At 41.9% G+C, this 27477-nt stretch overlaps 3 long non-coding RNA genes across 3 annotated transcripts; all 3 read left to right on the forward strand.

The window, feature by feature from the left end:
* Positions 1–87: 87 nt before the first annotated feature.
* LOC138809023 (uncharacterized) lies at positions 88–13565 on the forward strand. Its single transcript, XR_011366660.1, has 3 exons — positions 88–244; positions 9262–9451; positions 13463–13565. It is a non-coding gene; the product is annotated as an uncharacterized lncRNA (long non-coding RNA).
* Positions 13566–16252: 2687 nt separating this feature from the next.
* Positions 16253–21942, forward strand: LOC138809024 (uncharacterized). Its single transcript, XR_011366661.1, has 3 exons — positions 16253–16302; positions 16732–16831; positions 21543–21942. It is a non-coding gene; the product is annotated as an uncharacterized lncRNA (long non-coding RNA).
* A 1101-nt stretch (positions 21943–23043) lies between these two features.
* Positions 23044–26764, forward strand: LOC138809025 (uncharacterized). Its single transcript, XR_011366662.1, has 3 exons — positions 23044–23226; positions 23588–23707; positions 26596–26764. It is a non-coding gene; the product is annotated as an uncharacterized lncRNA (long non-coding RNA).
* The last annotated feature ends 713 nt before the right edge of the window (positions 26765–27477 follow it).

The following is a 27477-nucleotide window of genomic DNA, read 5'->3' on the forward strand; positions in this document are numbered from 1 at the left end:
GCGGAACAAGAGCCGAGGGCGAGCGCGAGCGCACGGCCCGCGAGCGCCGGGAGCGCAGGAAGCGCGTCATCACTCGGGGACGACGCGGCTCTGGTGGGCGCCGGCGCCTCTCGGCACCCCGAGCTGGGGCTGGCACCGGCGCCGATGACCCCCGCCTGCGTCCAGATTCCCACGGCGCCGGGCCGGGAAGCTCTACACGGGAAGGCGAGGCGCCCGCGGAGCTGTCGTGGAGAGGGGGCGCAGGGTGACTCCCCCAATTCCCCAGAAGTCGGGCTTTGCCGTGTGAGGGGACTGGGGATGGGGGGGCACCCGGGATCTGGGGGCTCCTGAGTCCACAGAGTGACTTCCAGGGAACCCCTAGCCGGGCCCTGGAGGACGCGGGGTGTGGGTTCCACCCCCCCCCCCGCCCCAGAGAACGCGGACGAGGGGTGAGGTCCCGCGGCCATGCGGGTGGCGGGATCCCGGGCGAGCCTGTCCTTTCCGTGGGCAGACCCTGAACTCTGGGTCAGAGATCACATAGGGACTGAGGGAAAGACTACAGAGGCGTGGAAGGGCGTGTGTGTGCTATTAAATATTTTAAATCTCCTACTTAACCATGCTATTAAAAATTTTAAATCTCCTACTTACCATGCCCTTCAATGAAGTCAGTTATAGACATATACTATATATATATATTATATACATATACACACACAACACAACACACACATCTAGACACATATACACATATATAAAACTTTCTACACTCAAACCATATCTATCTGTCTATATCTATCTATCTATTTATCTATCTATCTGTCTATCTATCTTTGTGCCAGGCACCGTTTGCTTATGCCTGTAATCCTACTCAGGAGGCTGATATATGAGGATTGAGGTTCAAAGCCAGCCTAGGCAGAAAAGTCTTATCTCCAATAAACTACTCAAAAAAAAAAAATCCGGAAGGGGCGCTGTGCCTTGAACACAAAAAGGCTCAAGGACAGCACCCAGGTCCAGAGTTCATGCCCCACGACCGACAAAAATTTTGTCTTCAGCTCAAGGCTAGCACTCTACCACTTGAGCCACAGCACTACTTCCAGCTTTTTCTTTTTATGTGGTACTGAGGAATCAAACCCAGGGCCTCATGCATACAAGGCAAGCACTCTACCACTGAGCCACCTTCCCAGCAACCTCCCCCCCCAAAAAAAAAAATTATATACACATCAAATACAGACATACCTTATCCCTTAATGTTTCAGACATTAGGACATCCCATCAGGTGTCATGGAATACTGTGAAGGTCATTTAAAGAGGAAAGAAATCACAAAGCATATACCATATGATCCCATTGTTTTAAACTATGAGGTGTGCAAGAAACAGAAAAGGCAGGACCAATACCTGTGTCTACTAGGTTCCTCAGTGTTTGGTGATTTTGTTTTTTTGCTTAGTTCTACTTTCTAATTTTTCTCCAAGAGAAAATTGCATATTTTTTTTTTGTAATTTCAAAAGGTCTTAATAAGAAAAAAACTTGGCTTCCCCACCCTGCATCCCAGTTTAGAATGGCCAGGGTAGACACCTTCTTCCCAAGAAATAGATAGCAAGTCTCCTTAGTTACTTGAGATGAAACTATTGCAACTTGATTGTTTTTCTGAACAAGAATCTCTTCTCACTATTAACCCCAGAGAGTGGATTTTGTAAACTAACTCCAATGAGATAGTGAATAAAACTGGACAGTGTGTAAGAACAAAAATTACATGTCCTTATTAAGACTGATACATCTGGTGGTATTGGAGCCTTAGCAGTCTTTGTAAGCCATAAGCACAATTTTGTAACATAAACTCTTTGCAGAGAATACACTCTAAAGAAAAAAAGCAGAAACCTAAAAGTTACAGGACACCGACTTTCTAGTTGCAGTTAAAATGCTTCTTTCTGTTCACACTGTTTTAACCAAATCATCACCTAGTGGTGGCAGCATGCTACCTCAGAGAATGATTAAAAAGTAGATGGTTTATTGATTTTAGTAATAAGCTCATTAAATTAATGCCACTTAAATTGTCCATTTATTGAAAGTAAAATGATAGACTTTTTTAAGTTTTAGCAAGCAGAATTAAAGTAGGAAGAAATGGAAAAAGGGGGTGGCATTTTTTGTTCCCTATACCAGAAATAGGAATTAAATACTCAAAATGGTGACTCCTGTTTGTAGCTTTTACACTTTCTGAGCCTTGTGAATAGCCTGGTAGTTACATAAGCCTAGCCACTCCTAATCCTTAGACAGTGATTTTGGATAGGAAAGAGGGGTGAGTCTCTCACAAAACCTAGCTAACCTTCAAGACTTCCTCATGTCAGATTTACCTTTTATTCTTTTTGGTTTTACTCAACCTTGTAGAGTTCTCAGATATTTACCATTTTCAAGAAGAGGGCAGATTTAGACAGCCCTCCTAAATCTCCTAAGCATGTAAGTTAGCATTAAAAATGAGATATGTAGGATTGGAGTTTATCTGCTTTTTTGTTGTTTATTTCCTGGTGAAACCATATTTTTATATTCCAAGTTTACATAAGAGGAAAAATTGGCTACAACTAAAGTGGTTTTCCTCTCTTCCACTTTTTAGTACACAAAGTCCAATGGCATTCCAGCAAACACCTAAAAATCAATTTGTTTCTACAAACACACACAACCTGAATTTCAAGATTCACCATTATCTAACCTATCCTCCTCCATGTATCTCCACACTCATACTCCCCACCACCGAGAAGCCATTTATTTTAAGGCAAGCTCCACAAGAATGAGATTCTTGTCAGAGAGCCTGGTACATAGTAAGTACTCAATTAATACTTCTTTACTAAAGAGGCTATTTGTTCCCTGCCTATTTGGCTAGTTCCTGAGATTTTTATTGAATCATTATCCCTCATATTAGGCTCTCAATATAATCTTGGGATGCTACAGAGTAGAGTTAATAGCCTTGATTTAGTCTTGTCACTTTTTAGAACAGCAGTTAAATCTTCATTCAGAGAGAAGAACAGGTGTTTAAACATTTATGCATGTTAATCCAGATTGCACTGTTGAGTGGTTCTCTGAGTTCCATTAAACCCTTTCCCATAGTAAGAAAAGACATCAATCCTAGACTTCTTTGCTAAGTCCAGTCTTCACACCAGTCAATTTTGAACACTTCATTTTACAGTTCCTCAGTTTTTGTAAGCATTCTTAAAACTTCTAAGTCATTTACTATGTCTTTAGTAAAGCCAACTAACTGTTCTATCACCTAGTCAACTATTTTTCAACTTGAGCAACAGAGGTAAAATTGATATCAGTAATCTTAGCAACTTCTTTGAAGTTGAGCCCCTCTTCTAGACCTGAAAAGTTATTTTTAAATTTAAAGTCACCTGTTAGTAGCCTCTGGTTTGGGAGCTAAATTGGCCTTAGTTCATTGCACACCAGCAAAAAGGAAAAAACATCTTCCTTTACCAAGGTTACATCCAGCCAGCACAGGTAAACTTATCAGTTGTTTATCTTAGGTGTCTAGGGCCTAAATTAATGTTCACCCTGTCTCACTGCTGAGTAGATCATAAATAACTGAAAATATTTTGTGTTTTGTTTTGTACCAGTCCTGGGGCTTAAACTCAGGATTTGGGCACTGCCCCTAAGCTTTTCTGTCCAAGGCCAGCACTCTATCACTTGACCCACAGTTCCATTTCCAGCTTTTTTGGTGGTCAATTGAAGATAAGAGTCTCACAGAGGGCTGGGAAGGTGGCTCAGTGGTAGAGCGCTTGCCTTGCATGCCTGAGGCCCTGGGTTTGATTCTTCAGCACCACATAAGCAGAAAAAAAAAGCCGGAAGTGGCACTGTAGCTCAAGTGGAAGAGTGCTAACCTTGAGCTGAAGAGCTGAGGGAAAATGCCCAGGCCCAGAGTTCAGGCCCCACAACTGAACCCCCCTCCCCCCCAAAAAAGAGTCTCACAGACTTTTCTGCACAGGCTGGCTTTAAATAGTGATCCTTAGACCTCAGCCTCCTAAGAAGATAGGACTATAGGCATGAGCCACCATAACCAGGCTGAAAATATTTTGAATGAATAAGGAGTGGAAGATTTGGGGAAGTAAAGCAGAAATAGCTCCAAATCACTTATAATCCTTCTTTATAGAACTCTAGATTTTCTTCAAGCAGGCCAAAGTAGATGGCACCTGGTGTTCAAGAGCCAATTGCTAAGGTATTGCTCCTCTTCCTAACAAGTGATCCTGACTTCGTGGCAAGTAACTAGTAATCACATTTGCTCAGCTTTCACAACTCAGCAAATCCAAATCTGTCCATGTTAAAGAGCAGAAGATATTTTACCAAATAAATTTTTCCACTTTTGTTTATTAGATCATTAACATGTTAAAATATCTTCCGCAGCTTCCTTGATCATGTATACTGTTAAGTTCATGCGGTTTTCTTTTTTAAAAAAAAATGCTTCTATCCTCTCCCGGGAACAAAGTGGAGGTGGAAACCACATTTTCTAAAAATTGCCTCTTATTCACAACCAGTGATGAAAATACTGACTTAGAGTCTCATTTGACATCTTCAAGTTTTTTTGAAATCTCTCCATCCCTTCTCTAATTATAAGCTCTAAGAGAGCCTATTACTTAATTATAAGAGGAATATTATCTATGGTGCCACAGCACAAAGTTCATAAGATTTTTTTGAAAGAAAGGTACTTGACATTTTACAAGAATAGCTTTTACCTTTATATATAGTGAAAATACTGTACAGAGGGATTACAATTACATGGGCAAGATAATGAGTACATTTCTTATCAAGCATTGTAGCCTCCTCCTTTGTTTCCCCTTCCCATCCCTTCCCATCCTCCCCCCCCCCTGCCCCCCACCCATAAGTATACCTTAAGTCCAGGACCTCATCTTGGTCCTTACTTCAGGATGGAGTGATGGACATAGATTTAGCTGTTTTGTTTAAAAGAGGGAGTTGGAGGGCTGGGAATGTGGCTTAGTGGTAGAGTGCTTGCCGAGCATGCATAAAGCCCTGGGTTTGATTCCTCAGTACCACATACACAGAAAAAGCTGGAAGTGGTGCTGTGGCTTAAGTGGTAGAGTGCTAGCCTTGAGCAAAAGAAGCTCAGGGACAGTGCACAGGCCTTGAGTTCAAGCCTCAGGACTGGAAAAAATAAATAAAATGAAAGAGGGAGTTGATCATATACATTCTGGAAATGATTATCATTGTACCTAACATTATGCTTGAGATTATTTTTATCTTATAGCATGGTATATAAAATGTGCCAAGGAAGGTTTTTTTTTTCCATTATGGAGCTTGAACTCAAGGTCTAGATGCTGTCCCTGAGCCTTTTGCTCAAGGCTAGTACTCTACCAGTTTGGGCCACATCTCTACTTCCAGTTGCCTGGTGGTTAATTTGAGATAAAAGTCTCATGGACTTTCTTGCCTGAGCTGGCTTTGAACCATGATCCACAGGTCTCAGCTTCCTGAATAGCCAGGATTACAGGTGTGAGGCCACCAGCACACAGCCCTAGAAGGCTTTAAAAATCGCCAGGTGCCAGTGGCTCAAGTCTATAATTCTACTCAGGAGGCTGAGATCTGAGGATCGCAGTTCAAAGCCAACCCTGGCAAGAAAGACCATGAGACTCTTATTATCTCCAGTAAATCACCAGCAAACCCAAAGTGGCAATGTAACTGAAATGGTGAAGTGCTCACCTTGAACTGAAGAGCTCAGGGACAACACCTAGGCCCAGAGTTCAAGCCCCATGACTGACCAAAAAAAAAGTTATTCTGCAAGTCTCAGGACTGGTGTGTGCGCACACACACACACACACACACACACACACACACACACACACACACACACACACACACACACACACACACACACACACACACACACACACACACACACACACACACACACACACACACACACACACACACACACACACACACACACCCAAAGCCACATACTTTTTTGGCCAGTCCTGGGGCCTGGGCATTGTCCCTGAGCTTTTGCTCAAGGCTAGCACTCTGTCACTTGACCCACAGCACCACTTCTGGCTTTTTCTGGGTATATGGTACCGAGGAATCGAACCCAGGACTTTATGCATGTGAGGCAAGCACTCTGCCACTATTCCCAGCCCTAAAGCCACATACTTTCTAAAATTATTATTTTTGCTACATTGGGTATATTTTTAATTCAAATCAAATAGTTCAGAGTGACCAGGTTGAAAGGCAATATATTTTTCTTTTGGATATCTGCTCAGGACTGCAGCCATGTATGTGGTTATGTGGCTCTAGTCTTGAAAACATATTTTCATCTGGGTGCTTGTGGTTTACACCTATAATCCTAGTTACACAACAGACTGAGATCTGAGGACCACAGTTCAATGCCAGCCCAAGACAGAAAGTCCCTTGAGACGCTTATTGCTAAATAACCACAAAAAAGTAGAAAGTGGAGCTATGGCTCAAGTGGTAGAGTGCTAGTCTTGAGCACAAGAGGGTACGGAGAGTGCACAAAACCTAAGTTCAAGCCCAGGATTGGACTGGCACACAAACAAAAGAAACTTGTTGTGGATCATCAAAACTGTATTATATTATTAAATATATAATCATTTAGTCTCTTTAGTCATTAGGGATTTTTAAATAAGTGCTATAGTTAAGCATGTTCTCATGGCATGTTCCACATACCAAGACATGAATTAAAAAAGAAAATTATTCTGAGACCTACCCATAAAATATATTGGGTCTGGAGATTTTTTTTAACTTATTAATTGATATCTCAAACTTTTTCTTTTGTCAGTTATGGGGCTTGAACTTGGAGTCTGAGTTCTTTCCCTGAGTTTTTCTGCTCAAGGCTAGCGCTCTACCACTTGAGTCACAATATCACTTTTGGTTTTCTTGGTGGTTAATTGTAGCTAAGAGTCTTAATGGACTTTCCTGCTCAGGCTGGCTTTGTACGGTGATCCCCAGGTCTCAGCCTCCTGAGTAGTTAGGATTACAAGCATGAGCCATCAGTGCCCAGCCTCAAAAGTCTTTTGAAACATTTTGTTTGATGATCAGACCAATTTTAATTTTTCAAGTAATACGTTTATTGTCGTGTAGGAAATATCCTTCTAAGTCTATCTCAATTGAATTTGATATAAATGAAGTAAGATGATCACAGTGTAAGTCACTGTTTTCATTATGCAAACTTAAGATGCTCACCTGAGAAATAGTAACTATAACGAGGAAATACTAGAGTTCTAAGATTCCTAAATAAAAAAAAAAAAACATTTCAAACTTCAAATGGTTGTATAAAGAGTCTACAGATCAACATGTTCAGAACTTCTTGACCAGGGGTCACCCTTTCCCTCATTCTTTGCCATCCCATCTCATTCCCCCAGACTCATTTCATTCTTACTTCCTTTATAACATATGTTTTGAGTATTCAAAAGGGAATAGGGGACAAATACTTTGCTACTTTAATATAACATCAGAGAAGAAACAGGCAACTTTGGGCTTATTTCAGACAGATTAAGTTCGGTACAGTTGTTACTTGGCTATTTCTTTAAGTGAAGTTGACAACTGCTTACTGAGTTAATGTTAGGCTCCATTATGAGCAAGGCAGCATCCCTCCTAGAATGAAATACAACCCATGCCTTAACCAGAGAGTTGATATTCCCTTTGAAGATTAGAGAAGACATACCAGATATACAAATCAATTCTATTGATAAGAGGTTTTTTTTAACATCCCTTTTCATCTTATCTCTTCCCCCAGAGTTACAGACTCCAGGAGTTTGGAAAATAAGGAAAGACATTATTTTATGTTTGTTTTCCCCCTCCTCTTCCTAAAGCTAATCCTAAACTCAGAGAAATAGATGGATATCTATTGTCCCATATTCTGAGTGTGGTGTGGACTGCTTAAAGTTAACTACATTCCCTGAGTGAGAATGAGCTGTCTTCTATCTTATCTGTCTCAACATTTTCAATGTTTCTACTCCTAGACCCACCTTCTGGAACTCTTGATTCTGAAACTTTTTATTCTCTTCCATTTGTCTCAAAAGATGATTCTGCTGAGATTTGGCAGATGTTTGGAATCTTCACATAATTCTGTCTTTATTTTCATCATTAGTCAGAACCTCTGTTGCAAAGACGATTAAGTTGCTGTGCTACCGTCATGAAAAAGTTAAGCTGAAACTCCCAGAAAGGTGCCTATTTCCAGCTTGCAGGCCCAGTGGAAGGCTGGAGGGAGGCAGTGGACATTCCTCTAGGAAGAGTTATATCTCTCATTAAGCAGAAGCTTTCAAACCTAGCCTCACGAAGCTATACTTTCAGGTGTTCAGACCTGGCTCCAAGAGCTCTAGCTTCACAAAATCTCTTATAGAGCCCCAGGTGATAATGATGCACCTGGTCTATACACCAAGTTTGGGAAAGCCCGTTATTAAAGGGATGAGGATTCAGACTCACAATCATACCACTGAGCCTTGCTCAGAAGAGCCTCAACTCTATTGTTTGTCTCTGAGGTACTGCCCTAAGAATTACAAAGCACAACCCATTAACATGTATTGATGTGTACATACAACTCAATACTCAAAAGGTAACTATCATGTTTGGTCAGAGGATATATCTGCTTACTATGCAGGAGAGGCAGATCCATTCCAACCAGTGTTTTTCCTGCCATTCTAACTTGGGTGTGTCCTACAGGAACTGCATTACCCTCTACCATGCCCCCTTTCTGCCATGGAGAAACAGATGAGAATGCTTGCTCTCCAGAGCCTCTCAGGAAGTGATGGAGGAAAAAGAGGGTAAAAAGGGTGTAGGCAAATGGGGTTGGTGCAAGAGGATCCCTTGCTAGAGGATGGAGGCCACTGAGGATACAATAGCAAGGGTCAAGCAAGAGTGGATGGTTTGATAAGCTACTAGGAATAGATGTCTGAGACCTCAGAGGACATTAGGAGTGAAATGAGAAGTGGCCACTAGTACAATGCTAGAAACATTTATCTCCTGAGGGACAATGCCCTAACAATCTTATTCAGCACTGAGATTGTGATCTCATCTCACCCCAGGCCCATTTCCTCACCAGATAGCTTACACTGGTATTGGCCTCTGGATTGGATAATGAGCCATTTATGAAGGAAAGAACTAAAAAATGTGGGTATATGCATATAACCCCATATGCCTCATTGCTCTCTCCAGAGACCAAGAACAGGCAAAGACAGTGAAGTAACTTGAGACAGTCATTTCTCCAACTTGTGACTGGGCTGTGGAAGAAGACCAGAGAGAAAAACCCGACTTTTTTTTTTAAATTTAATTTTCAGATTCGAGAGGAGGAAGATAAGATCAGAAGAACCACTAGAATGACCCAGTAGCAAAGAACAAGGAGAGTATCCTATCAGAATGGTTACCGGGCAGAGAACAGAGATGAAATGTTGGGTCAAGACAGGCAGGGACCCTGGATGATGAAGCAAAGATCTGATTTTACCTCAGAGATCTGGCATGACACATGAGGTGAGATTTATAGGATACTTGAGTAATGCCCTTGCCATAGTGTGATTCAGAGAACAAAACATTGATGTTTTAAAGACACTCTGGAAAACAATGTGGAGTCGTTCTATTTCCAATATCTAGCACTGTGCTAAGCATACAGAATTCTTGGAATATGGGCTGGGAAGGTGGCTCCGCGGTAGTGTGCTTGCCTCAGTACCAAATAAGCTGAAAAGGCCGGAAGTGGTACTGTGGCTCAAGTGGTAGAGCACTGGTCTTGAGCTGAAGAGCTGAGGGACACCCCCCAGGCTCAGAGATCAAGCCCCATGACTGATATAAAAAGGGGGGGGCTGGGAAGGTGGCTCAGTGGTAGAGTGCTTGCCTTGCATGAGGTCCTGGGTTCAATTCCTCAGCACCCATAAGCAGAAAAGGCTCAGGTAATAGCCTTGAGCTGAAGAGCTGAAGGACAGCTCCCAGGCCCAGAGTTCAGGCCCCATGACCGGCAAATACTACTACTACTACTACTACTACTAATAATAATAATAATAATAATTCTTTGAATATGTTTTTCAAGTGAATAAGCAAATGATGGGTGGAGTTCAGGCCAAATCTTGTTATGTCAGACAAAACAAATGACCTTACTTTGTACTATAGAAATCTTCAGTGACTTTCCATGACTGATGTTCCCAGTAAGTTTGTGTGGTGTATGTGTATAAGTATGTATCTGTGTCTTTCCTGGAGTGTGAATTTAGGGCCTGTTCTCAAGGCTACCACTCTCACTTGAGCCACAGCTCTACTTCTAGCCTTTTACTGTTTAATTGGAGATAGTCTCACAGACTTCCTTTCCCTGCTGGCTTTGAACTGTGATCCTCAGATCTCATCCTCCTGATTAGCAGGATTACAGATGTGAGCCACCAGTGCCCAGCACTTTTAATCATAGCACTTGAAGTCAGTATCTTCCCTGTCTATCAGACCAAGCTTCCTGATGGCTTTGTTCCCAGAGAACTGTGTCTTATTCATCTTCAGGTCTTCAGTTCTTACCACAGTGATTAGAATGAAATGGGTGCTAAACAAATACCTGGTGCAAGAATAGCTATAGAAATGATGAGTGAGTAACTTACCAAACAACCTAGATCTTACATATTGACTCAATTCCCTGTCATCAAATATCTTTCCTATGCCCTCAGGATGTACCAGATTTCTTCCACATAGTGGGAGTAACTAAACATGTGGATGGGAAAAAAATGTCCTGGAAGGTTCTAGAAGAAAATGAGGCCCCTGGCAAGCCATGTTCTCATTTGGAAAACAGTAGACACCAAATTAGTCTACAGCTATGGTTTACCTCATTACCCTGACCCAGGCTGGATGCCACCAGTGTAGTCTTGTGTTTTTGGCCCTGGTGGTTTCTTGTCCATTTGTATGTGGTGTTTACTTTTTTCGGTGGTGGTGGTGGGGCAGATTCAGAAACTATTTCTCATTTTCTCAAAATGAACATGACTGGCACTGTCCTTTTCCACAGAAACTATGGTGGCCTTCCACATTGCCACAAACAGACAAGTGGTAAAACATAAAATTACTCAAAACCTGAGTGGAATCTCAGTCATGTCTTGACACCGCTGTTTTTTTTTTTTTAAGATTGAAACCAAAGATATTGGATTGAATTTAATTATTCTGCTTTTTGAGGACTCATTTGGGGCATGTGTTTTCTACTTTATCTGATTCTACTCAAGAGTACAGAGATGAATCCTGTGAAAAGCGATCCAGTGGGGGCAGTTCACCAAAGAGAAAAATGAAAGCAGGAAACTAGAGTGGACTGGTAATTTTACAGTGGATAGGTGACCTTAGAAGCAGCCTTTCCATTTCTTTTTTTTTTCCTCTGCCAGTCTTGGGACTTAAACTCAGGGCCTAGGCACTGTCCCTGAGTTTCTTTTGCTTAAAGCTAGCACTCTATCCCTTGAGCCACAGCACCACATCTGCCTTTTTCTGTTTATGTGGTACAGAGGAATCAAACCCAGGGCTTCATGCATGCTAGGCAAGCACCCTACCACTAAGTTACATTCTCACCCCCAGCCTTTCCCTTTCACAGAGGATTCCTGTTTGCATATTGAACAGGTTGAGCCAAATAATCCATAAGTTCAGTTCTAGCTTTTTTATCGTTTATTTACACATGTATAAAATGTATTATTGTTGCTATCTATATGAACTTCTAACTTACCATATCATATTGTACTGTAGTGAATGCAGTCTTCACTGTAAACTCCTGAGTGGGTGGGATGTATCTCATGTGCAGTGGTATATCATGGAGATTCCTCCCCTGAGCCATTGGGGAATGTGATAACTGGTGGCTCTGAGTTCCTCTCTATCCAACTCCTGTATGAGGGATGTTTTGGGAAAGCCAATATGCAGTAAATACATGATTGAAGGTGGGAGCATCAGAGCTTCCATTAAGATCCCTGGAGACCTTTTGGAAGACTATATCACAGGTCCCCATTTCTCCCTTTCCCTTTCCCTTTCCCTTTCCATTTCCCTTCTCCTTCCCCTTCCCCTTCCCCTTCCCCTTCCCCTTCCCCTTCCCCTTCCCCTTCTCCTTCCCCTTCCCCTTCCCTTCTCCCCTCTCCTTCTCTTCCTTCTTGGCTGTAGGGCTTGAAGTCAGGGCCTGGGCACTGTCTCTGACTTCGTTTGCTCAAGGTTAGCACTTTGCCACTGTAACCACAGCACCACTTCCAGCTTTTTCTGTTTATGTGGTATTGAGGAATCAAACCCAGGGCTTCATGCATGCCAGGTATGTACTCTAAGCCACATTCCCAGCCCTCTCCCTGTTTATTCGACTGACCTTAACAACCTCACAGGTGTGGTTCCTGAGAACACTCCTCAGTCATCCTGCTGTATGCAAATCTAAGCATTTATACAGTCTGTTTTATGGATGCTACCTTATATCTTCCCATGTACCCACTCTTCCCCCTGTTCAAGATGGGCTCAAAGGATCCCAGGACCACAGAGTGGGGAGCTGGGGGAAGAGAGACACCCACATTAGGAGAAGCTCTGCTCTTTGTTTCCACAGAGGATGAAACTGACAGTCTGTCTCCCCAAGGCCAAGTCTCTACTAGCAAAGCCAAAGACAGAGAAATATTTGGTTCCTGCTTTGTCCCTCTCCATGTGTATATCTAATTCCTTGCAGTAGCTAGTGAAGACACTGGTCCTCCACAACCTGACTAAGACCAATCGAATATTTTAAAGTTGTCCATCTTGTAGTTTTCCTAAAACTAGAGAGAGAGAGAAAAAAAAACCTTTGGTTTTCCAATTGCTTCCTCTTTCCTATGAAACCTGGTATGAAATGGATCACACAGAGGTCTGGGATCCATCAGCATACAGGGTGTTAAGATGTCAAGAAAGCTCACTCTTCTCTTTCATAATAAAGGGAAACATGGCTTTTAGGCAGCCCCTAGTTGCCCACATAGCCTCATATATTATCTTTGTTGTTGAGCTTATGAGAGTGTTATGTCATTTTAACTAGACTAATTCAGAACCAACGTTATGCACATTTTTACCTGTAGATCCACCTGCCTGCAGTATTTCATCTCAGGTTAACATAAATCTTTCAAATAAGTACTTGCTTCCATTGTGCAATGTTTTTTTTTCTCTGCTGTACCTTTTCCCTGAATAGTTTAGAGTATCTGTGCCTAAATTATTTGGGGGTGGGGGTGGGGATGAGATCTTAGACATTTGCTATGATTTATAGAAGCATAGTCCTTTGAAATGATTAGACAGTGGCGTACAGACTGGGGGGGCATATTTAAATAATTCAAACATGCTCTGATACTGTGTGGTTCCAAGAGGAAAGAATAGCCGACACTAGAAAATTTCCTGCTGGAATTCTGCCAAAAAAATAGCTGTCTGTCCTGGGGAGACTTTGCTGTTTGTAAGTTTAATAAATGACTCACATCTGTTTATAATATTATGAGAGTCCATGCAGAAAGTACTTACTTCTTACATAAAGACCCATTTTTTAAAAAGCTATGCTTTGTTTGCTGCCAGGGTATGAAGGAGAAAAGCCACACCTGTGTTTATACTTCACAGCATGATGGGGCTGAAACTTTGGCAATCATCTAGTCCTCCATCATGGTACAACTGAGGCCCAGATGAGGTAAGAGAGTCAAGAGTCAGTGACAATCAGGAGTCAGAATGCACAGCTGCCTCTCCTTCCCTCTCTCCCTCCCTCCCTCCCTTCCTTCCTTCCGTCCTTCCTTCCTTCTTTCCTTCCATCCTTTCATCCTTCCATCCTCTCTTTCTTTCCTCCTTCCTTCTTTCCCTTCCTCCTTTCCTTCTTTTCTTTGTACTCATTTCATTCCCTCCTCTTTCCTTTCAATGTTCCTTTCCTCCCTGCCTTCCCTATCTTCATGGGCCCTGGTCACTTACACTGCTCTGTTTGTGACCCAGGAGCCTTATCACTGGGCAACTTACATTCTGATCTTACATATAATCTCTGTGGATAATGTCTTTATTCCCATGTAGGCAACCATTCAACATAAGCCATATTTATTTCCATGAATTTCCCTCCTCCCCACCCTACACTGCTTGAAAGTCCTCCTCCTCCTTGTTACCTGTTAGCATTTAGCCTGCTGTGGTTCCCTAAGGCTGTGGTTTTCCCACCCTTTTCTCTGCCTCCCAGTCATTTTACTCCACAATAGAGGCCGATCTTTGTTCATTCACTCTCTCTCAAGAAGAAGAAAAATCATGTTATTAAATTTAGAAAGCTGAGCAAGTCTAAGAAATATAAACGATTTAACAGTGGCGTTAGTAACCTTTCACCTCTAGATAAATTACTGGTACAGTTTAATATAGCACAGACATAAAGTGTTCAAGAGCTGTTTTTATTCAATCAAAATGGATGGAGTGCTTTTAAAATGTTTTGCCAGCATTAACTTCAGTTCTCATGAGAAAAATATCATTTTTTATAAAAAGTAACAGAGGAATGAAAGAAAGATAGGAAGGAAGGAAAGAAATGTTGGCAGAAAGACAGGAAAATTAACCATTTTTCTTAAGGACAATTAGGCAATCAAAGCTTTTGGTCTTCTAATTCTTCCTCTTAGAATTTTTCACAAGGCAATAATGAGAACTGGGTGCAAAGATTCATCAAAGAAAGTTCACTGCAACATTATTTGTAATCGTGGAAAAGCTGGAATCAATCTCAATGTGCCACCATCAAGGATAAATGGAACTCTGATATATCCTACTAATTAATTCATTCAACATGTATTTATTGAGGTCTGAGCATGGTGATAAGGGTTGGGGGTGTAAAAAGGTCAGAATAGACAAGATCCCATCAGGGAAAAGAGTGAGCCATTATACCTGATGTTCTAGGAATACTTGTGATATAAGAAATAATAATAGCAGGGTACCCCCAAAATACCCATGTTATCATGTGTCTACTGTATTTAAGGCTTATAACCATTGAAATTTATTCCCCAAAGAAACACTTATTTGGGATACACATATTTTTTTGTAAGAGAGTGAACAGGATGGTGTCTGTATTGGTTACATGCGTGTCCTTCAGATCAAAACACCTGACAGAACAACTTAAGGGAGGAAGGGTTTATTTTGGCTCATAGATCCAGAGTTCAGCCATTGCAGCCATCTGTATTGTTTCTAGGCCCAAAGTGAAGGAAGCATCATGGTGATGGGATCATGTGACACAAGAGTCTACTCACCTCTTTGCAGACATGAAGTGTAGAAGGAGAGCCAAAGTGGGGACCAAATACCTACAAGGACCCACTCCCAACATACCTTCTTCCTCAAGCTAGGCCCTATATCTAAATCATTTTAGGACCTCCCCCCAATACAGACACCAACTGAGTACCTGCTTTAACACATGTGCCTGTGTGGGACACTTTCTATTCAAGCAAAGACAGTGACAATAGATTAAAAATAGCATATTGAAGCTGGGTATCAGAGGTGCAGGCTTGTAACCTTAGCTACTCAGGAGGTTGAGATCTGAGGATCACAGTTTGAAGCCAGCACAGGCAGGAAAATCCATGAGACTTGTATCCAATTAACCATCAAAAGTCAGGAAGTAGAAGTGGTAGAATGCTAGCTTTGAGCACAAAAGCTCAGGGACAGTGACTGGGCCCTGAGTTTAAGCCCCAGGACTGGCACACACACACACACACACACACACACACACACACACACACACACACACACACACACACACACACAAATAGCACATTGCATATTTTGAAAATGTTATGCAATGAAGTTATAATTTGTCAAATTGCATTTTTAAAAAATTACATTTTATTTATTTTTGCAGTTTGGTTCCTCGTAGGTATTGGGTCCTCTCCTTGGCTCTCTCCACTTCATGTCTGCAAAATTTTTTGATTTAAAAATTATTTAAAAAGAACAAAGTTCTGTGCAAAATACCATATATTATTTTTAAAAAGGTAATTATTCAAGGCAGCTCCCTGTCAGTGAACAGGCAGCAAGTGTATGCTGGGAAGGCAGTAAAGATGTCCAGAGGTAGCTGTCCTTGAGCAGGCTGGTTAGTGCCGACTTCATCATGAAGTGCTCCCTGGGCCATACTAGGTAGAGAGCTGAGAGGTCTCAGTGCCAGCCAGGACATCATGTGGTCAAGACAAGCTTCCATCTGTTTATGGGTCCCCATTGTCCCCTTCAGACTTAGTTAGTTCTTCCTTTCCTCACTGTTATATTTTACATGCTGTCAGTTTCCTTTTTTTTGCTCATGTGGTGACATGTTTGTGCTCTTTAACTCTCTGAATGACTGAATTGGGTCACTGCTCCACAAATCCACTTGTCAGTCTGTCAGCTGTGGAAATGACTGGAAATCCTTATTGCCCATGCTGAGGAGTGCTGTACCTGTATGTATGTCCCTAGGGGTTTCTGTTCCAGATGTATGCATTACTCATAGGTAACTAACCCCACACAAAACAGTCCAGAGGTTTATACTTCTATCCCAATCCTCTTATTAAAATATGGGTGCTTATAACATTATTTTTCTCCTAAAACTGAGCTTTAACATTTCACCTCTCTTTAGGACTAGTAAGTCAAAGCATATTATCCCATCTAAACTATTGAAACACTAATTATTCTCTTTCTTTGTAATCCAATTACATAAAAACAACTTTTCTGATTACCCTGGGCCAATGGTTAGATTTTGAACTGTTAAAAACCAAACACAAGTTCCATTTTAGGAGACATAGTATATAGGAGAGTTTGGCATAATTCCTTTGTTTTTTTTTAAACACTAAGTTCCATAGGAAGACACAGACTATTTTATCTTATTGTAGAATTTGGAATCAGAATGTCATTTTTCTTTTTCATATCTGAAGAAAGTTCTACTCTTCATACTTAAGATCTTCTCCAGTGATCTCAGCGGCTCTAAATGAGGTACGTGGTACCCAATTGCCATAAGCTTGCTTAGATGCTATTCATGTTAAGAAAACAAAATGGAGAAAAGCCAGCAATAATATCAGCATTGAATATATTCACGGGGCTGGGAAGGTGGCTCAGTGGTAAAGCGCTTGCCTTGCATGCCTGAGGCCCTGGGTTTGATTCCTCAGCACCACATAAGCAAAAAAAGAAAAAAGTCGGAAGTAGCACAGCGCCACAGTGGCTCAAGTGGTAGAACGCTAGCCTTGAGCTGAAGAGCTGAGGGACAGTGCCCAGGCCCAGAGTTCAGGCCCCACGACCGGACCCCCCAAAAAAGAATATATTCACATTCATTTTTGTGCCAGTTACTGGGACTTGGACTCAGAGCCTCACGCTCTCATTGGGCTTACTTGCTCAGCGGGGGCTCTACCACTTACGCCATGCTTGAGACTACTTGAGTCCAGCTTTTTTGCTGATTATTTTGGAGATGAGTTGTGGAATTTTCTTACACAGGGTGGCTTTGAAATGGGATCCTCTAGGCCTTAGCCTCTTGAGTAACTAGGTGTAAACTACTGGTGCCCAGTTGAACATATTCATATTTGGAAAAAAAAACCATTTTCCTTGTCTTGATTCCTTAATCAATACAGCTTAACAATCATATCTATACCATTTACATTGGATTGGTTATTGTATGCAATTTAGAGAAAGTTTCAAGCATAATGGGGGATGTATGTAGATTGTATTGTAAATACAGTACCATTTTATATGAGACACGAGCATCTAAAAATTTTAATGTGTATGTGGGGGAAGGGATATTCTGGAACCTGTTTCTTGAGGCTACTGGGGAATATATATATATATATATATATATACTCTTCTTCCTTCTTATTGCAATCACTCTTCTGAGAGTTAGTTCAGCAAGGACAACCAAATGTGCATTATTAGTTACATAATCGAGTTAATTTTTATATGACTTGTTGCTACATAGCAAGATACACCAAATTGAGAGGATTAAACAATAAAAGGTTTATTATCTCAGCTTTCCGTGAGTCAGGAACCCAGGAGCAGCACCAGGGTGGTCTGGTTCAAGGTTGCTCAGATTACAGACAGGGGGTCAGTCAGAGCAACAATCTTCTAGGGGGGTTGACTGGTGAATGGATGGTTCCAAGGTGGTTCATTCACATTCTGGGCAAGTCGATGCTGGGTTGCTGGCAGAAGGCCTTTCCATGTGAGGCTGCTTGCACATACCCACAGCATGGTAGCTGTTTTCCCAGGAGAAATATGAGACGGGGAATGGTTCATAGTTCACAGTGCCTGCTATCACCTACCCTCTGAAGGCACAGCCCATCATCTTAACTCCAGATTCAGTGTGGGAAGAGTATGGAAACCAGAGATAAAGTAAAAGGGAAGGGGGCTTTGTTGTGTGAGCTTTGTGCTGGAGCCAGACAGCAGCAGGTAGGGATCATTAGGGGAGTGGAGAAGCTTGGGAAGTTTCCTCAGACTCTTGCTCTCCATTTCCCAGTCTGAAGGAGTTTGTTTTCATTTTAAACTTTTATCAGCAACCACACTAGAATGCTGCTGGAGGGGCTTGAATTCTGGGCCTGGGCGCTGTCCCTGAGCTCTTCAGCTCAAGGCAAGTGTTCTACCATTTGAGCCACAGCGCCACTTCCAGTTTTCTGGTAATTTATTGCAGATAAAGAGTCTCACAGACTCTCCTGCCCAGGCTGGCTTTGAACCATGATCCTCAGATCTCACCCTCATGAGTAGCTAGAATTGCAGGTGTGAGCCACTGATGCCTGGTGGGAACTTTTTTTTTTATTCCATTTTTGTCTAGTGACAAAAGACAGGTGGCAGAACAGAAAGTCAAATTCATGTAAAAATACAATATGACAGACTTGACTTTGGATATTTCTCAGATTGCTTAGTTGTTGTAAGGCCTTAGCTTGACTGTGAGAACAACTTGCCTGGAGTCCTCTGGGAACTGAAGGGAAGTAGGTAGGGATCATGATGTTGAATAGATAGAGAAATAGATTGGAACTATATTTATAATCTTTCCTCCACTCTGGGCACCTAAGATGTTAGGAAATTATTTACTTCTGCATAAAGAGGGTAGGAGTGGAGGGGCTGGGAAGGTGGCTCAGTGGTAGAGTGCTTGCCTTTCATGCATGAGGCCCTGGGTTCTATTCCTCAGCACCACATAAGCAGAAAAAACCACAAGTGATGCTGTGGCTCAAGTGGTAGAGCGTTCGCTTGAGCTGAAGAGCTGAGGGACAGCGCCCAGGCCCAAAGTTCAGGCCCCACGACCAGCCAAAAAAAAAAAAAAAAAAAAAAAAAAAAAAGAGCATAGGAGGAAACAACCCTGGATCAAAAGCCCTAGAGAGCTGAGTCTAGCTGACAGGACCCTAACATGGTCTATTATACCCTAGGTCCTTTCCTCAGAAGAATACATGGTCAAATCAAAAGGGCCCCATTACTCCTGAATAGCTTACCCCAAAACTAAAGAACGGTGTCTAAAAGTGGTGGAGACCATCAGCAAACCAGAAGAGGGAGGATTATGGAAACTTCCAGACCCTGTGTGTGAGTAAGCATCTAACTGTGGGAGGTGAAAATTCTCAGCTACAGAAGGAAGCTGTCCTCCCCTCTGCCACTCACAGAGAGGGGTTACATACAGGAATGATGCCCAAAGCCATTACAGCCTCCTTAGAAGCTGTAAGCCTGTATCATACTTTCATTAAAAATTGGCCAGCAAAGTATCCTGCCCATTTTATTTTCTTCCCATAGGAGAATTTCATAAAGTTTTAGGGGTATTAAATAAAGCTGAATGGTCCAACTAATTCATAGAACAAGTTTTTTTGTTTTGAACCTTAAGGGTAGAATCAGGGCTCTTAGGCATACCTAGGCAAGTGCGCTACCACTGAGCTTTAGCCCTTAGGAAAGATTGCTGTTACACCAAAACTTTCATTTGATGCTGTTCACCTGAGATCTCTTTGGCATATTCCACCTTTTGACTGTGTTTGTTCATATTATCACAAAGCAATTATAGACAGCACTTCATAAAAAATATTGAATTTTTTGCTTATAATCCTTTGGAGTGTGTTTGATACAAATGAGATAAATCCAAAGCAAGTTTAAACTGCAAAATAGGAACCCAGTTTTGCTCAGATATAATGAAATTACCCTGGATTTAAGAGTCAGGAAATTGCCCGGCACCGGTGACTCAAGCCTGTAGTTCTAGCTTAGGAGGCTGAGATCTGGGAATCATGGTTCAAAGCCAGCCTGGACAGGAAAGTCTGTAAGGCTCTTATCTCCAGTTAACCACCAGAAAATGGTACTGTGGTTCAAAGTGGTAGAACACCAGCTTTGAGCTGAACTGCTTAGAGACAGCACCCAGGCCGAGTTCAAGCACCACGACTGACCAAAAAAATTAAAAAATTAAAAAATTTAAAAAATCACTTGACTTGGGTTGGGAAGGTGGCTCATTGGTAGAGTGCTTGCCTTGCATGCCTGAGGCCCTGGGTTCGATTCCTCAGCACCACATAAGCAAAAAGAAAAAAGCCAGAAGTGGCACTGTGGCTCAAGTGGTAGAGAGCTAGCCTTGAGCTGAAGAGCTGAAGGACAGCGCCCAGACCCAGAGTTCAGGCCCCACGACCAGACCCCCCAAAAAAAATTTTAAAAAATCACTTGACTCTATGATATCATAAAAGGAAACTGTCTGGAAGATGAAATGGATGTAGAAGAAATATGAATTTTTTGTGTCGTGGGCTTGAACTCTGGGCTTGGGCACTGTTCCGGCACTCTTCAGCTCAAGGCGAGTGCTCTACCGCTTGAACTACAGCACCAATTCTGGAAATATGAAATATTTGCCTTTACTTTCCAAATTCCCAGTGTTGAGTTGCTGCTGTTCCTCTACATCTTCCTTTCAAAATCAATGCTAAAATTAATTAGAAAAAGCAACCAGAGTTCATAATTTCATTTTTTTTCAAGATCAGAAAGGTGATTTTTGATGACAAGGTTTTAACACTGTTATTCTCAACTATAAATTATACTGTGAATTAAATCACCATAAATTTCTTCCTCCCAACATATAGATCTGAGGGCATGTATTTTGAACAAGTCAATCTTTTTCTTTTTCTTTTTCTTTTTTTGTTGGTCGTGGGGCTTGAACTCTTGGCCTGGGCACTGTCCCTCAGCTCTTCAGCTCAAGGCTACCCCTCTACCACTTGAGCTACAGCATTCCTTCTGGTTTTCTGGTGGTTAATTGGAGATAAGAGTCTCATGGACTTTCTTGAACCGCAATCCTCAGATCTCAGCCTCTTGAGTAGCTAGGATTACAGGTGTGAGCCACCGGCACCCGGCTACACTCGTTTTTTAAAAAAATCTTGATCATAATCTCCCCTAATGTTGCTTGACTTCCCTATCTCTTAGGACCCAGACTGAACTTTTTTCCTAATCCCAAGAGATAAAAAAAGCTAAGAAAGCTAATGGGACACTAGTAGAGGATGACCTGTTTAGTTACTAATTTCCATTTTATAAAATAATGATGAGGTGATGATGGTAAGTCCCACAAAATTGCTGTCTTGACTTTCTTGAATTAGAGTTGGGAAAGCATTGTTAGTTAAAGCTTATTAGACTTTTATTTCCTGTTTGCTGAATTTGTTATATATATTTCTCTGGTTACACATACCTGGTAAAACTTTTCTCCCTGCTTGCTCTTTCTTTTGGCCTCTAGTCAGCAAGATGTCTGAATTTCTGTATAGATGTCCAGCTACTAGATTTTTTTTCCAAGTGTCTTCAAAAATGTAACACAGAGTACCAATCAAATTTTTGGATCATTTGCAACAGCATTGATGGATATTGATAGATTCTTTTCACTGTAAGTAAGAAGGGATGAGGAAATACAGACAGAGCTTGTTGGTTTTTTTTTACATAGGGCTGAAATCTTACAATGCATGCCTTGTAATGGAGCTAAGGACAAATAATCACCATGAATAAATTTACAGTGAGTTGACCTACATTTCACATTAGATAAAATGCACTTAAGTCATTAAATGAGTTTCTCCCTCTGGTTCATTAGTTTTCAACATGCTGTGATCCTTTACCCATTTGTCTTATAGCTCATGAAAGCTGAATATGGGAAAATTAGAAACTAAATCATTGCAGCCATTCCCTTACCAAGTCAGGATGTGTTCCCATAGAGGAATTATTATGACGGTGGAGACTGCCTGGTTTTGCTGTAGATCTTGGCTGAGAGACTGAGAAACTGCACTCAGTGTTCTGGTCTTATGGCCTTCTGCCAAGCACGGTGCACATGAGCAATTGTGTGCCCAGGCTCACAGTACCCAGGAGTCATCTAAAGCTAAGAGCTTAGATTCAGCATTATGAGCACCCTTGGGAATGGGTTTTGTCAGAATTCTCAGCAGCAGAGTTTATGACTAGAGTGTGATGTTTAGCTTGTTTTCACTTGATGCTCAAAACTTCAAATCCCCCTTTCCTCTCTGAAGATGCTCATTGAATAAGTTGTAGTAAATGAGAGAGAGAGAGAGAGAGAGAGAGAGAGAGAGAGAGAGAGAGAGAGAGAGAGAGAGAGAGAGAGAGAGAGAGAGAGAGAGAGAGATTGTGCTGGGGATTCAATGGATTTGATATTGAGTTATCCTTAGTGTAGAACTCATGATGTTTCATGAGCTACTGGTCTGACTTTGGAGACATTGAGAAACCAAACCTATACCATATTCTAATAGGCCTGGAATTTCTTTCTTTTCTTTTTGTCAGTCGTGGTGCTTGAACTCTGGTCCTGAGCGTTGTCCTTCAGCTCTTCAGCTCAAGGCTAGCACTCTACCACTTGAGCTACCGTGCCATTTCTGGTTTTCTCATGGTTCATTGGAGATAAGAGTTTCATGGACTTTCTTGCCCGGGTTGGCTTTGAACCGCGATTCTCAGATCTCAGCCTCCTGAATAGCTAGGATTACAGTCATGAGCCACCAGTGCCTGGCCTTGGAATTTCTTAAGTGTAGCATTTTAATAAATGAGGTCAAATATGTAGTACTACTCTGGAGATAGAAATCAGAAGCTTCGAAAAGACATAAAGAGGCCAGCATAAACATGTCTCCCTAGGTGTTGCTTTGACTGCTTTTTTAGTTCATGAAATCTTAGCCAACATTACTAGAGGTATAGGCAATAGAAAGACTAGAAATACTTGTTCACATTTTGGCCATGCTTTGAGAGGTACACAGGTGGACCATATTCAGAGGTGGAAAATTGAACAGACAACATTCCACATAAAGAATGATTCTACTCAACATATAGTGAGCCAAGCCCAGAGCCGGGGGCTTAATGAATATAGCAGCTTCTCCATGCTCAGCAAAGTCACAGACAGCAATGACTGAGAGAATTGAAGATTGGTAACTGGATAAAAAGTGAGTAGGTGTTTAAATACTTCAAAAGCCATTAACAACAGTGAGGGACATGTGAAAGAATGATGAGCAGCTGGAGGAAGCTGTCAGGTCCAGGTTTTTAGGCATTTGACAATAGGTTCCAGGACCCTTATGGAAGCATAGGAGTAATAGGAGTGGTGATTGGAACATGTTCATTCATTACTTATTCTATTAACTAGAATACACCCACACCCCCAAAATTTACAGATAGACTGGGTAAACAAGACTCAAAGACCCTTCTTTCAGTAGACTTATGCCTAGTGGGAAGGAAAAACACAAGCTGAGCAATCATACAAATACATGTTAAACTGTGTCAAAGGTAAATGTTATTACCACATTGCAGGATGTTTGGGAAGACCTGGAAAACTGAGCGCAACACTCCATTGAGCTGAGATTCAACTGATGAATAGGGCTGAGAAGGATGCTCCTAGCAAAAGGATGGCTCTTCCAAGATCCTCAGATGGTAATGTGCTGGCTCTCAATGATCGTTAAGGTCTTGTTGTTTTTCCTCTTCTTTCGTTGTATCCCTCTTCTCCCTCCTTCCTTCCCTTTTTTTTTTTTTTTTGTCGGTCATGGGGCTTGCCTTCAGCTCAAGGCAATCACTCTATCACTTGAGCCACAGTGCCACTTCTGATTTTCTGATGGTTGATTGGAAATAAGGGTCTCACAGATTTTCCTGCCCAGGCTGTGATCCTCAGATCTCAGCCTCCTGAGTAACTAGGATTATAGGCATGAGCCACCAGCACCCAGCTTCCTAATTTTTTTTTTTGGGTCCGGTCGTGGGGTCTGAACTCTGGGTCTGGGCGCTGTCCCTCAGCTCTTCAGCTCAAGGCTAGCGCTCTACCACTTGAGCCAAAGCGCCACTTCTGGCTTTTTTCTTTTTGCTTATATGGTGCTGAGGAATCAAACCCAGGGCCTCAAGCATGCAAGGCAAGCGCTCTACCACTGAGCCACCTTCCCAGCCCCCTAATTTTTTTACTTAGTAACCCTAAGCAAAAGGCACAGTATGGATATTAAGTCTCCCTTTGTGCCCTGAGCTTCTAGAGACTGTCACAGTTCTCAGATTTGCTTGATCCTGTTATAAGTACGAAATATAGCAATAGATATTCTCTTTTCTTCACAAGACTGTGTGCCCTCTACATCACCCTAGATCTTGCTTTATTCTCCTAACACTATATCTCGAGGCTTTCTTCTGCACATTTGAAGAAGTATTTTAGTAGCCAACTCAGCCATGGGTTCAAAGAGGTGTTGAAGTTTATTCAGTCTCTCTTTGTAGAGGCTCTACAGAACTACAGGCACAGTAGTCATGGGTACTTTCCTATCTACGACATTCTGCCCATGTGCATGTCTGTGGTGCAAGCTTTGGTGTTCTTTCTTCCAAGAAACCTTTCATACCATTTCTGATTACAAAGTAATGCATGTTTACAGTGAAATATATAAAAATTGGTGGAAACCTAAGGCAGAATGTAAAAATATTCAAGAATCTCTCCCACTATAGCCATTTTAACTAGCTCTCAATTGGCCAAGATATTTCTAACCTAGAGTGATTGAAAAAGAAAAGGTACAGAGTATGTATTAGATTCTAGGCTATCTTTCCCTCTCTGGTTTTGAGCTCATATGGAGAATTGTGATTATTTTCTTTCTTTTTTCTTCCTTCTCCTTTCCTCCTTTCCTCCCTCCCTCTCCTTCCTTCCTTCTTTCCTTCCTTCCCTCCTTTTTTTTTTTTTTTATGGGTCCGGTCATGGGGCCAGAACTCTGGGCCTGGGCGCTGTCCCTCAGCTCTTCAACTCAAGGCTAGCACTCTACCACTTGAGCCATAGCACCACTTCTGGCTTTTTTTTCCTGCTTATGTGATGCTGAGGAATCGAACCCAGGGCCTCAGGCATGCAAGGCAAGCACTCTACCACTGAGCCACCTTCCCAGCCCCCTTCTTTTCTTTATCTATGACTGGGACTCAAATTCTGGACCTGATGCTTTTGCTCATTGGATAGCACTCTACCAACTGAGCTACACTGCCAACCCTAAAGAGGTTGTAATTCTTCCTAAAAGCTATTGCTGTAGCTTTCTTCAGTTTCAGGACTTGAACTCAGGGCCCCCTCAGCTCTCCCTGGCTTACTTGATCATGGCTCGCACTCTACCACTTGAGTCATGCCTCCAGTTCATTTTTTTTGCTGGATAATTGGAGATAGAATTTCACAGACTTTTCTGCCCCTGAAGGCTTCAAACCAAGGTCTTAGCTTTATGAGTAGCTAAAAGTTATAAGAACGAGTCATTTATACCCAGCTAACAATAAACATTTTTTAACTTGGATCCCATGAATACTTTCAAGATATAACTTGTCAATGCAAAAATTTTTCCAAGCAGTGTGTCTTCATATAGATTCCATCACATTCTCCAGGGAGTCTACAACCCCTAAAAGTGAAGAGTACCCACTACTTGAGAGAAGCCTAGAGATAAATTCCATTTCCACCTACGAATGGTATTAATCCCTGCTAACTTCCCCAGAAGGAAAAAAGAAAAAAAGAAAAAAAAGATATTTGTGTTTTATATTGCAGGAAAAATACGTTGAGATGTAAGAAAATATTTTAACATTTAAGTAATTTGTAAAAAAAAATTATTAGGGGCTGGGAATGTGGCCTAGTGACATGCATGAAGCCTTGGGTTCAATTCCTCAGTTGCACATAAACAGAAAAAGCTGGAAGCGGTGTTGTGGTGCTCAAGTTGTAGAGTGTTAGCCTTGAGCAAAAGAAGCTCAAGGACAGTGCCCAGGCCCTGAGTTCAAGCCCCAGGACTGGCAAAAAAAATTATTAGGGTTTAGAACTTTTTTTTTTTTTTTACTTTAAGAGTCATGTCAATGAATCTAGTGCTTCTTTAAGGCTGCTTATATTGTTACTATTCTATAAATTCTTACTATTCTATAAACCAAGAATTCTGATAACCTGGTTGATCATTACCGTTGTTTCCATGACCAGGTTTTAGATATTGGTGAATCAACTTCAATTTCTTGAAACAAAATGTTCAAGAACCTTGGTAATAGTCCCTGGATTTTCCTGTCCAGTGAGGCAGTCTTCGTGCCTACTCATACCGACATGCCATTTCTCATCTTGGCTAGAGGTTGCCTTCCAGATATGACCAACCCTTCTCTAGAGACAACAGTGTTCTTCTGTACTGTCATCTAGAGTCTGTACCATATTTAACACTGTAGAATATTACATCTGTTTATGGGTTGTTGTTTTTTTTTTTTTGAGTTGCTTGTGTAACTTCATACACCTGTAAGCTACTTAATGATGAAAATGACACCATTTTTTCCTCCTTCTTTTCCTTCCTCTTCATTTTGAATTCTTTATTCAGGGTCAGGCCAGTCTCAAGCTTTCAATAGAAAAGCTCCGAATTACTGCTAGCATTTGCGGCTTGTCAAAGGAAGACATTGGGCTTAGGAGGGCACAGGGGCTAACGGGAACCCATGATAATAAAACTCTGTGAAACTTAATTTCCTGTTTGTGTGTGACACTGGAGTCAAATGTTTCTGCCTTATCTCCTAAGAAAGATAGAGCAAGTCAACATTGAAAAATGTAAGGAAGCCATCCTGAATGGTTGCTAAAAGAAACAAAAATAGAGCAATAGGTTTTTTTTCTCCTTAGTGTGGATGTCCACTGGTGAAAAAAATCAGAGAGTGAGCCAGTGGCACACAAGTGTGGGGCCCACCTTGGCAGAGTACTGAGTGCTGGATGAGCCATTGCACACCTGTGCAGGTGTGTCTTATTCCAGTCTTTTCCTCTGGTTTCTTAACCTTGGAGACCTGCCGTGCACGTGAGGGGTCTGTCCAGAGGGTGGTCCCCTAACAGTTGAGGCAAAGGGACCAAAGACCACTTGGCTGGTGCCTTGTTTCTTTGTGCCTGACAGCTCTGGTCTCCCCTTTCAATGAATGGTTGTCATTGCAGGTCAGGGGTATGTGTGTGTGTGGGGGGGGTATGGTAGTAGAGATAGGGGCCATGCTGCATTTTACAGACTGTCTGGCCAGCAGCTTTGGGTGGGAATCAGGCTGTGAAAGGCACTACTGGGAGTGAAAGTCTGAAGAAGAAATGAACCTTGCTTGTCCAGGGTTTCAGGCAGCGGCGGCAGCAACAGCAGCAGGATGTGTTCCAAAGCCAGTCAGCTGGTCTATAAGTGGCAGCAGTGAAGTCTGGCAGGCCAGCCAGGCAGCAGCATCCTGACACCCGTTAGGCTCCCCTA

This window comes from Dipodomys merriami, unplaced genomic scaffold, assembly GCF_024711535.1.
Source record: "Dipodomys merriami isolate MVZ:Mamm:240054 unplaced genomic scaffold, mDipMer1.0.p SCAF_48, whole genome shotgun sequence".
Lineage (NCBI taxonomy): Eukaryota > Metazoa > Chordata > Mammalia > Rodentia > Heteromyidae > Dipodomys > Dipodomys merriami.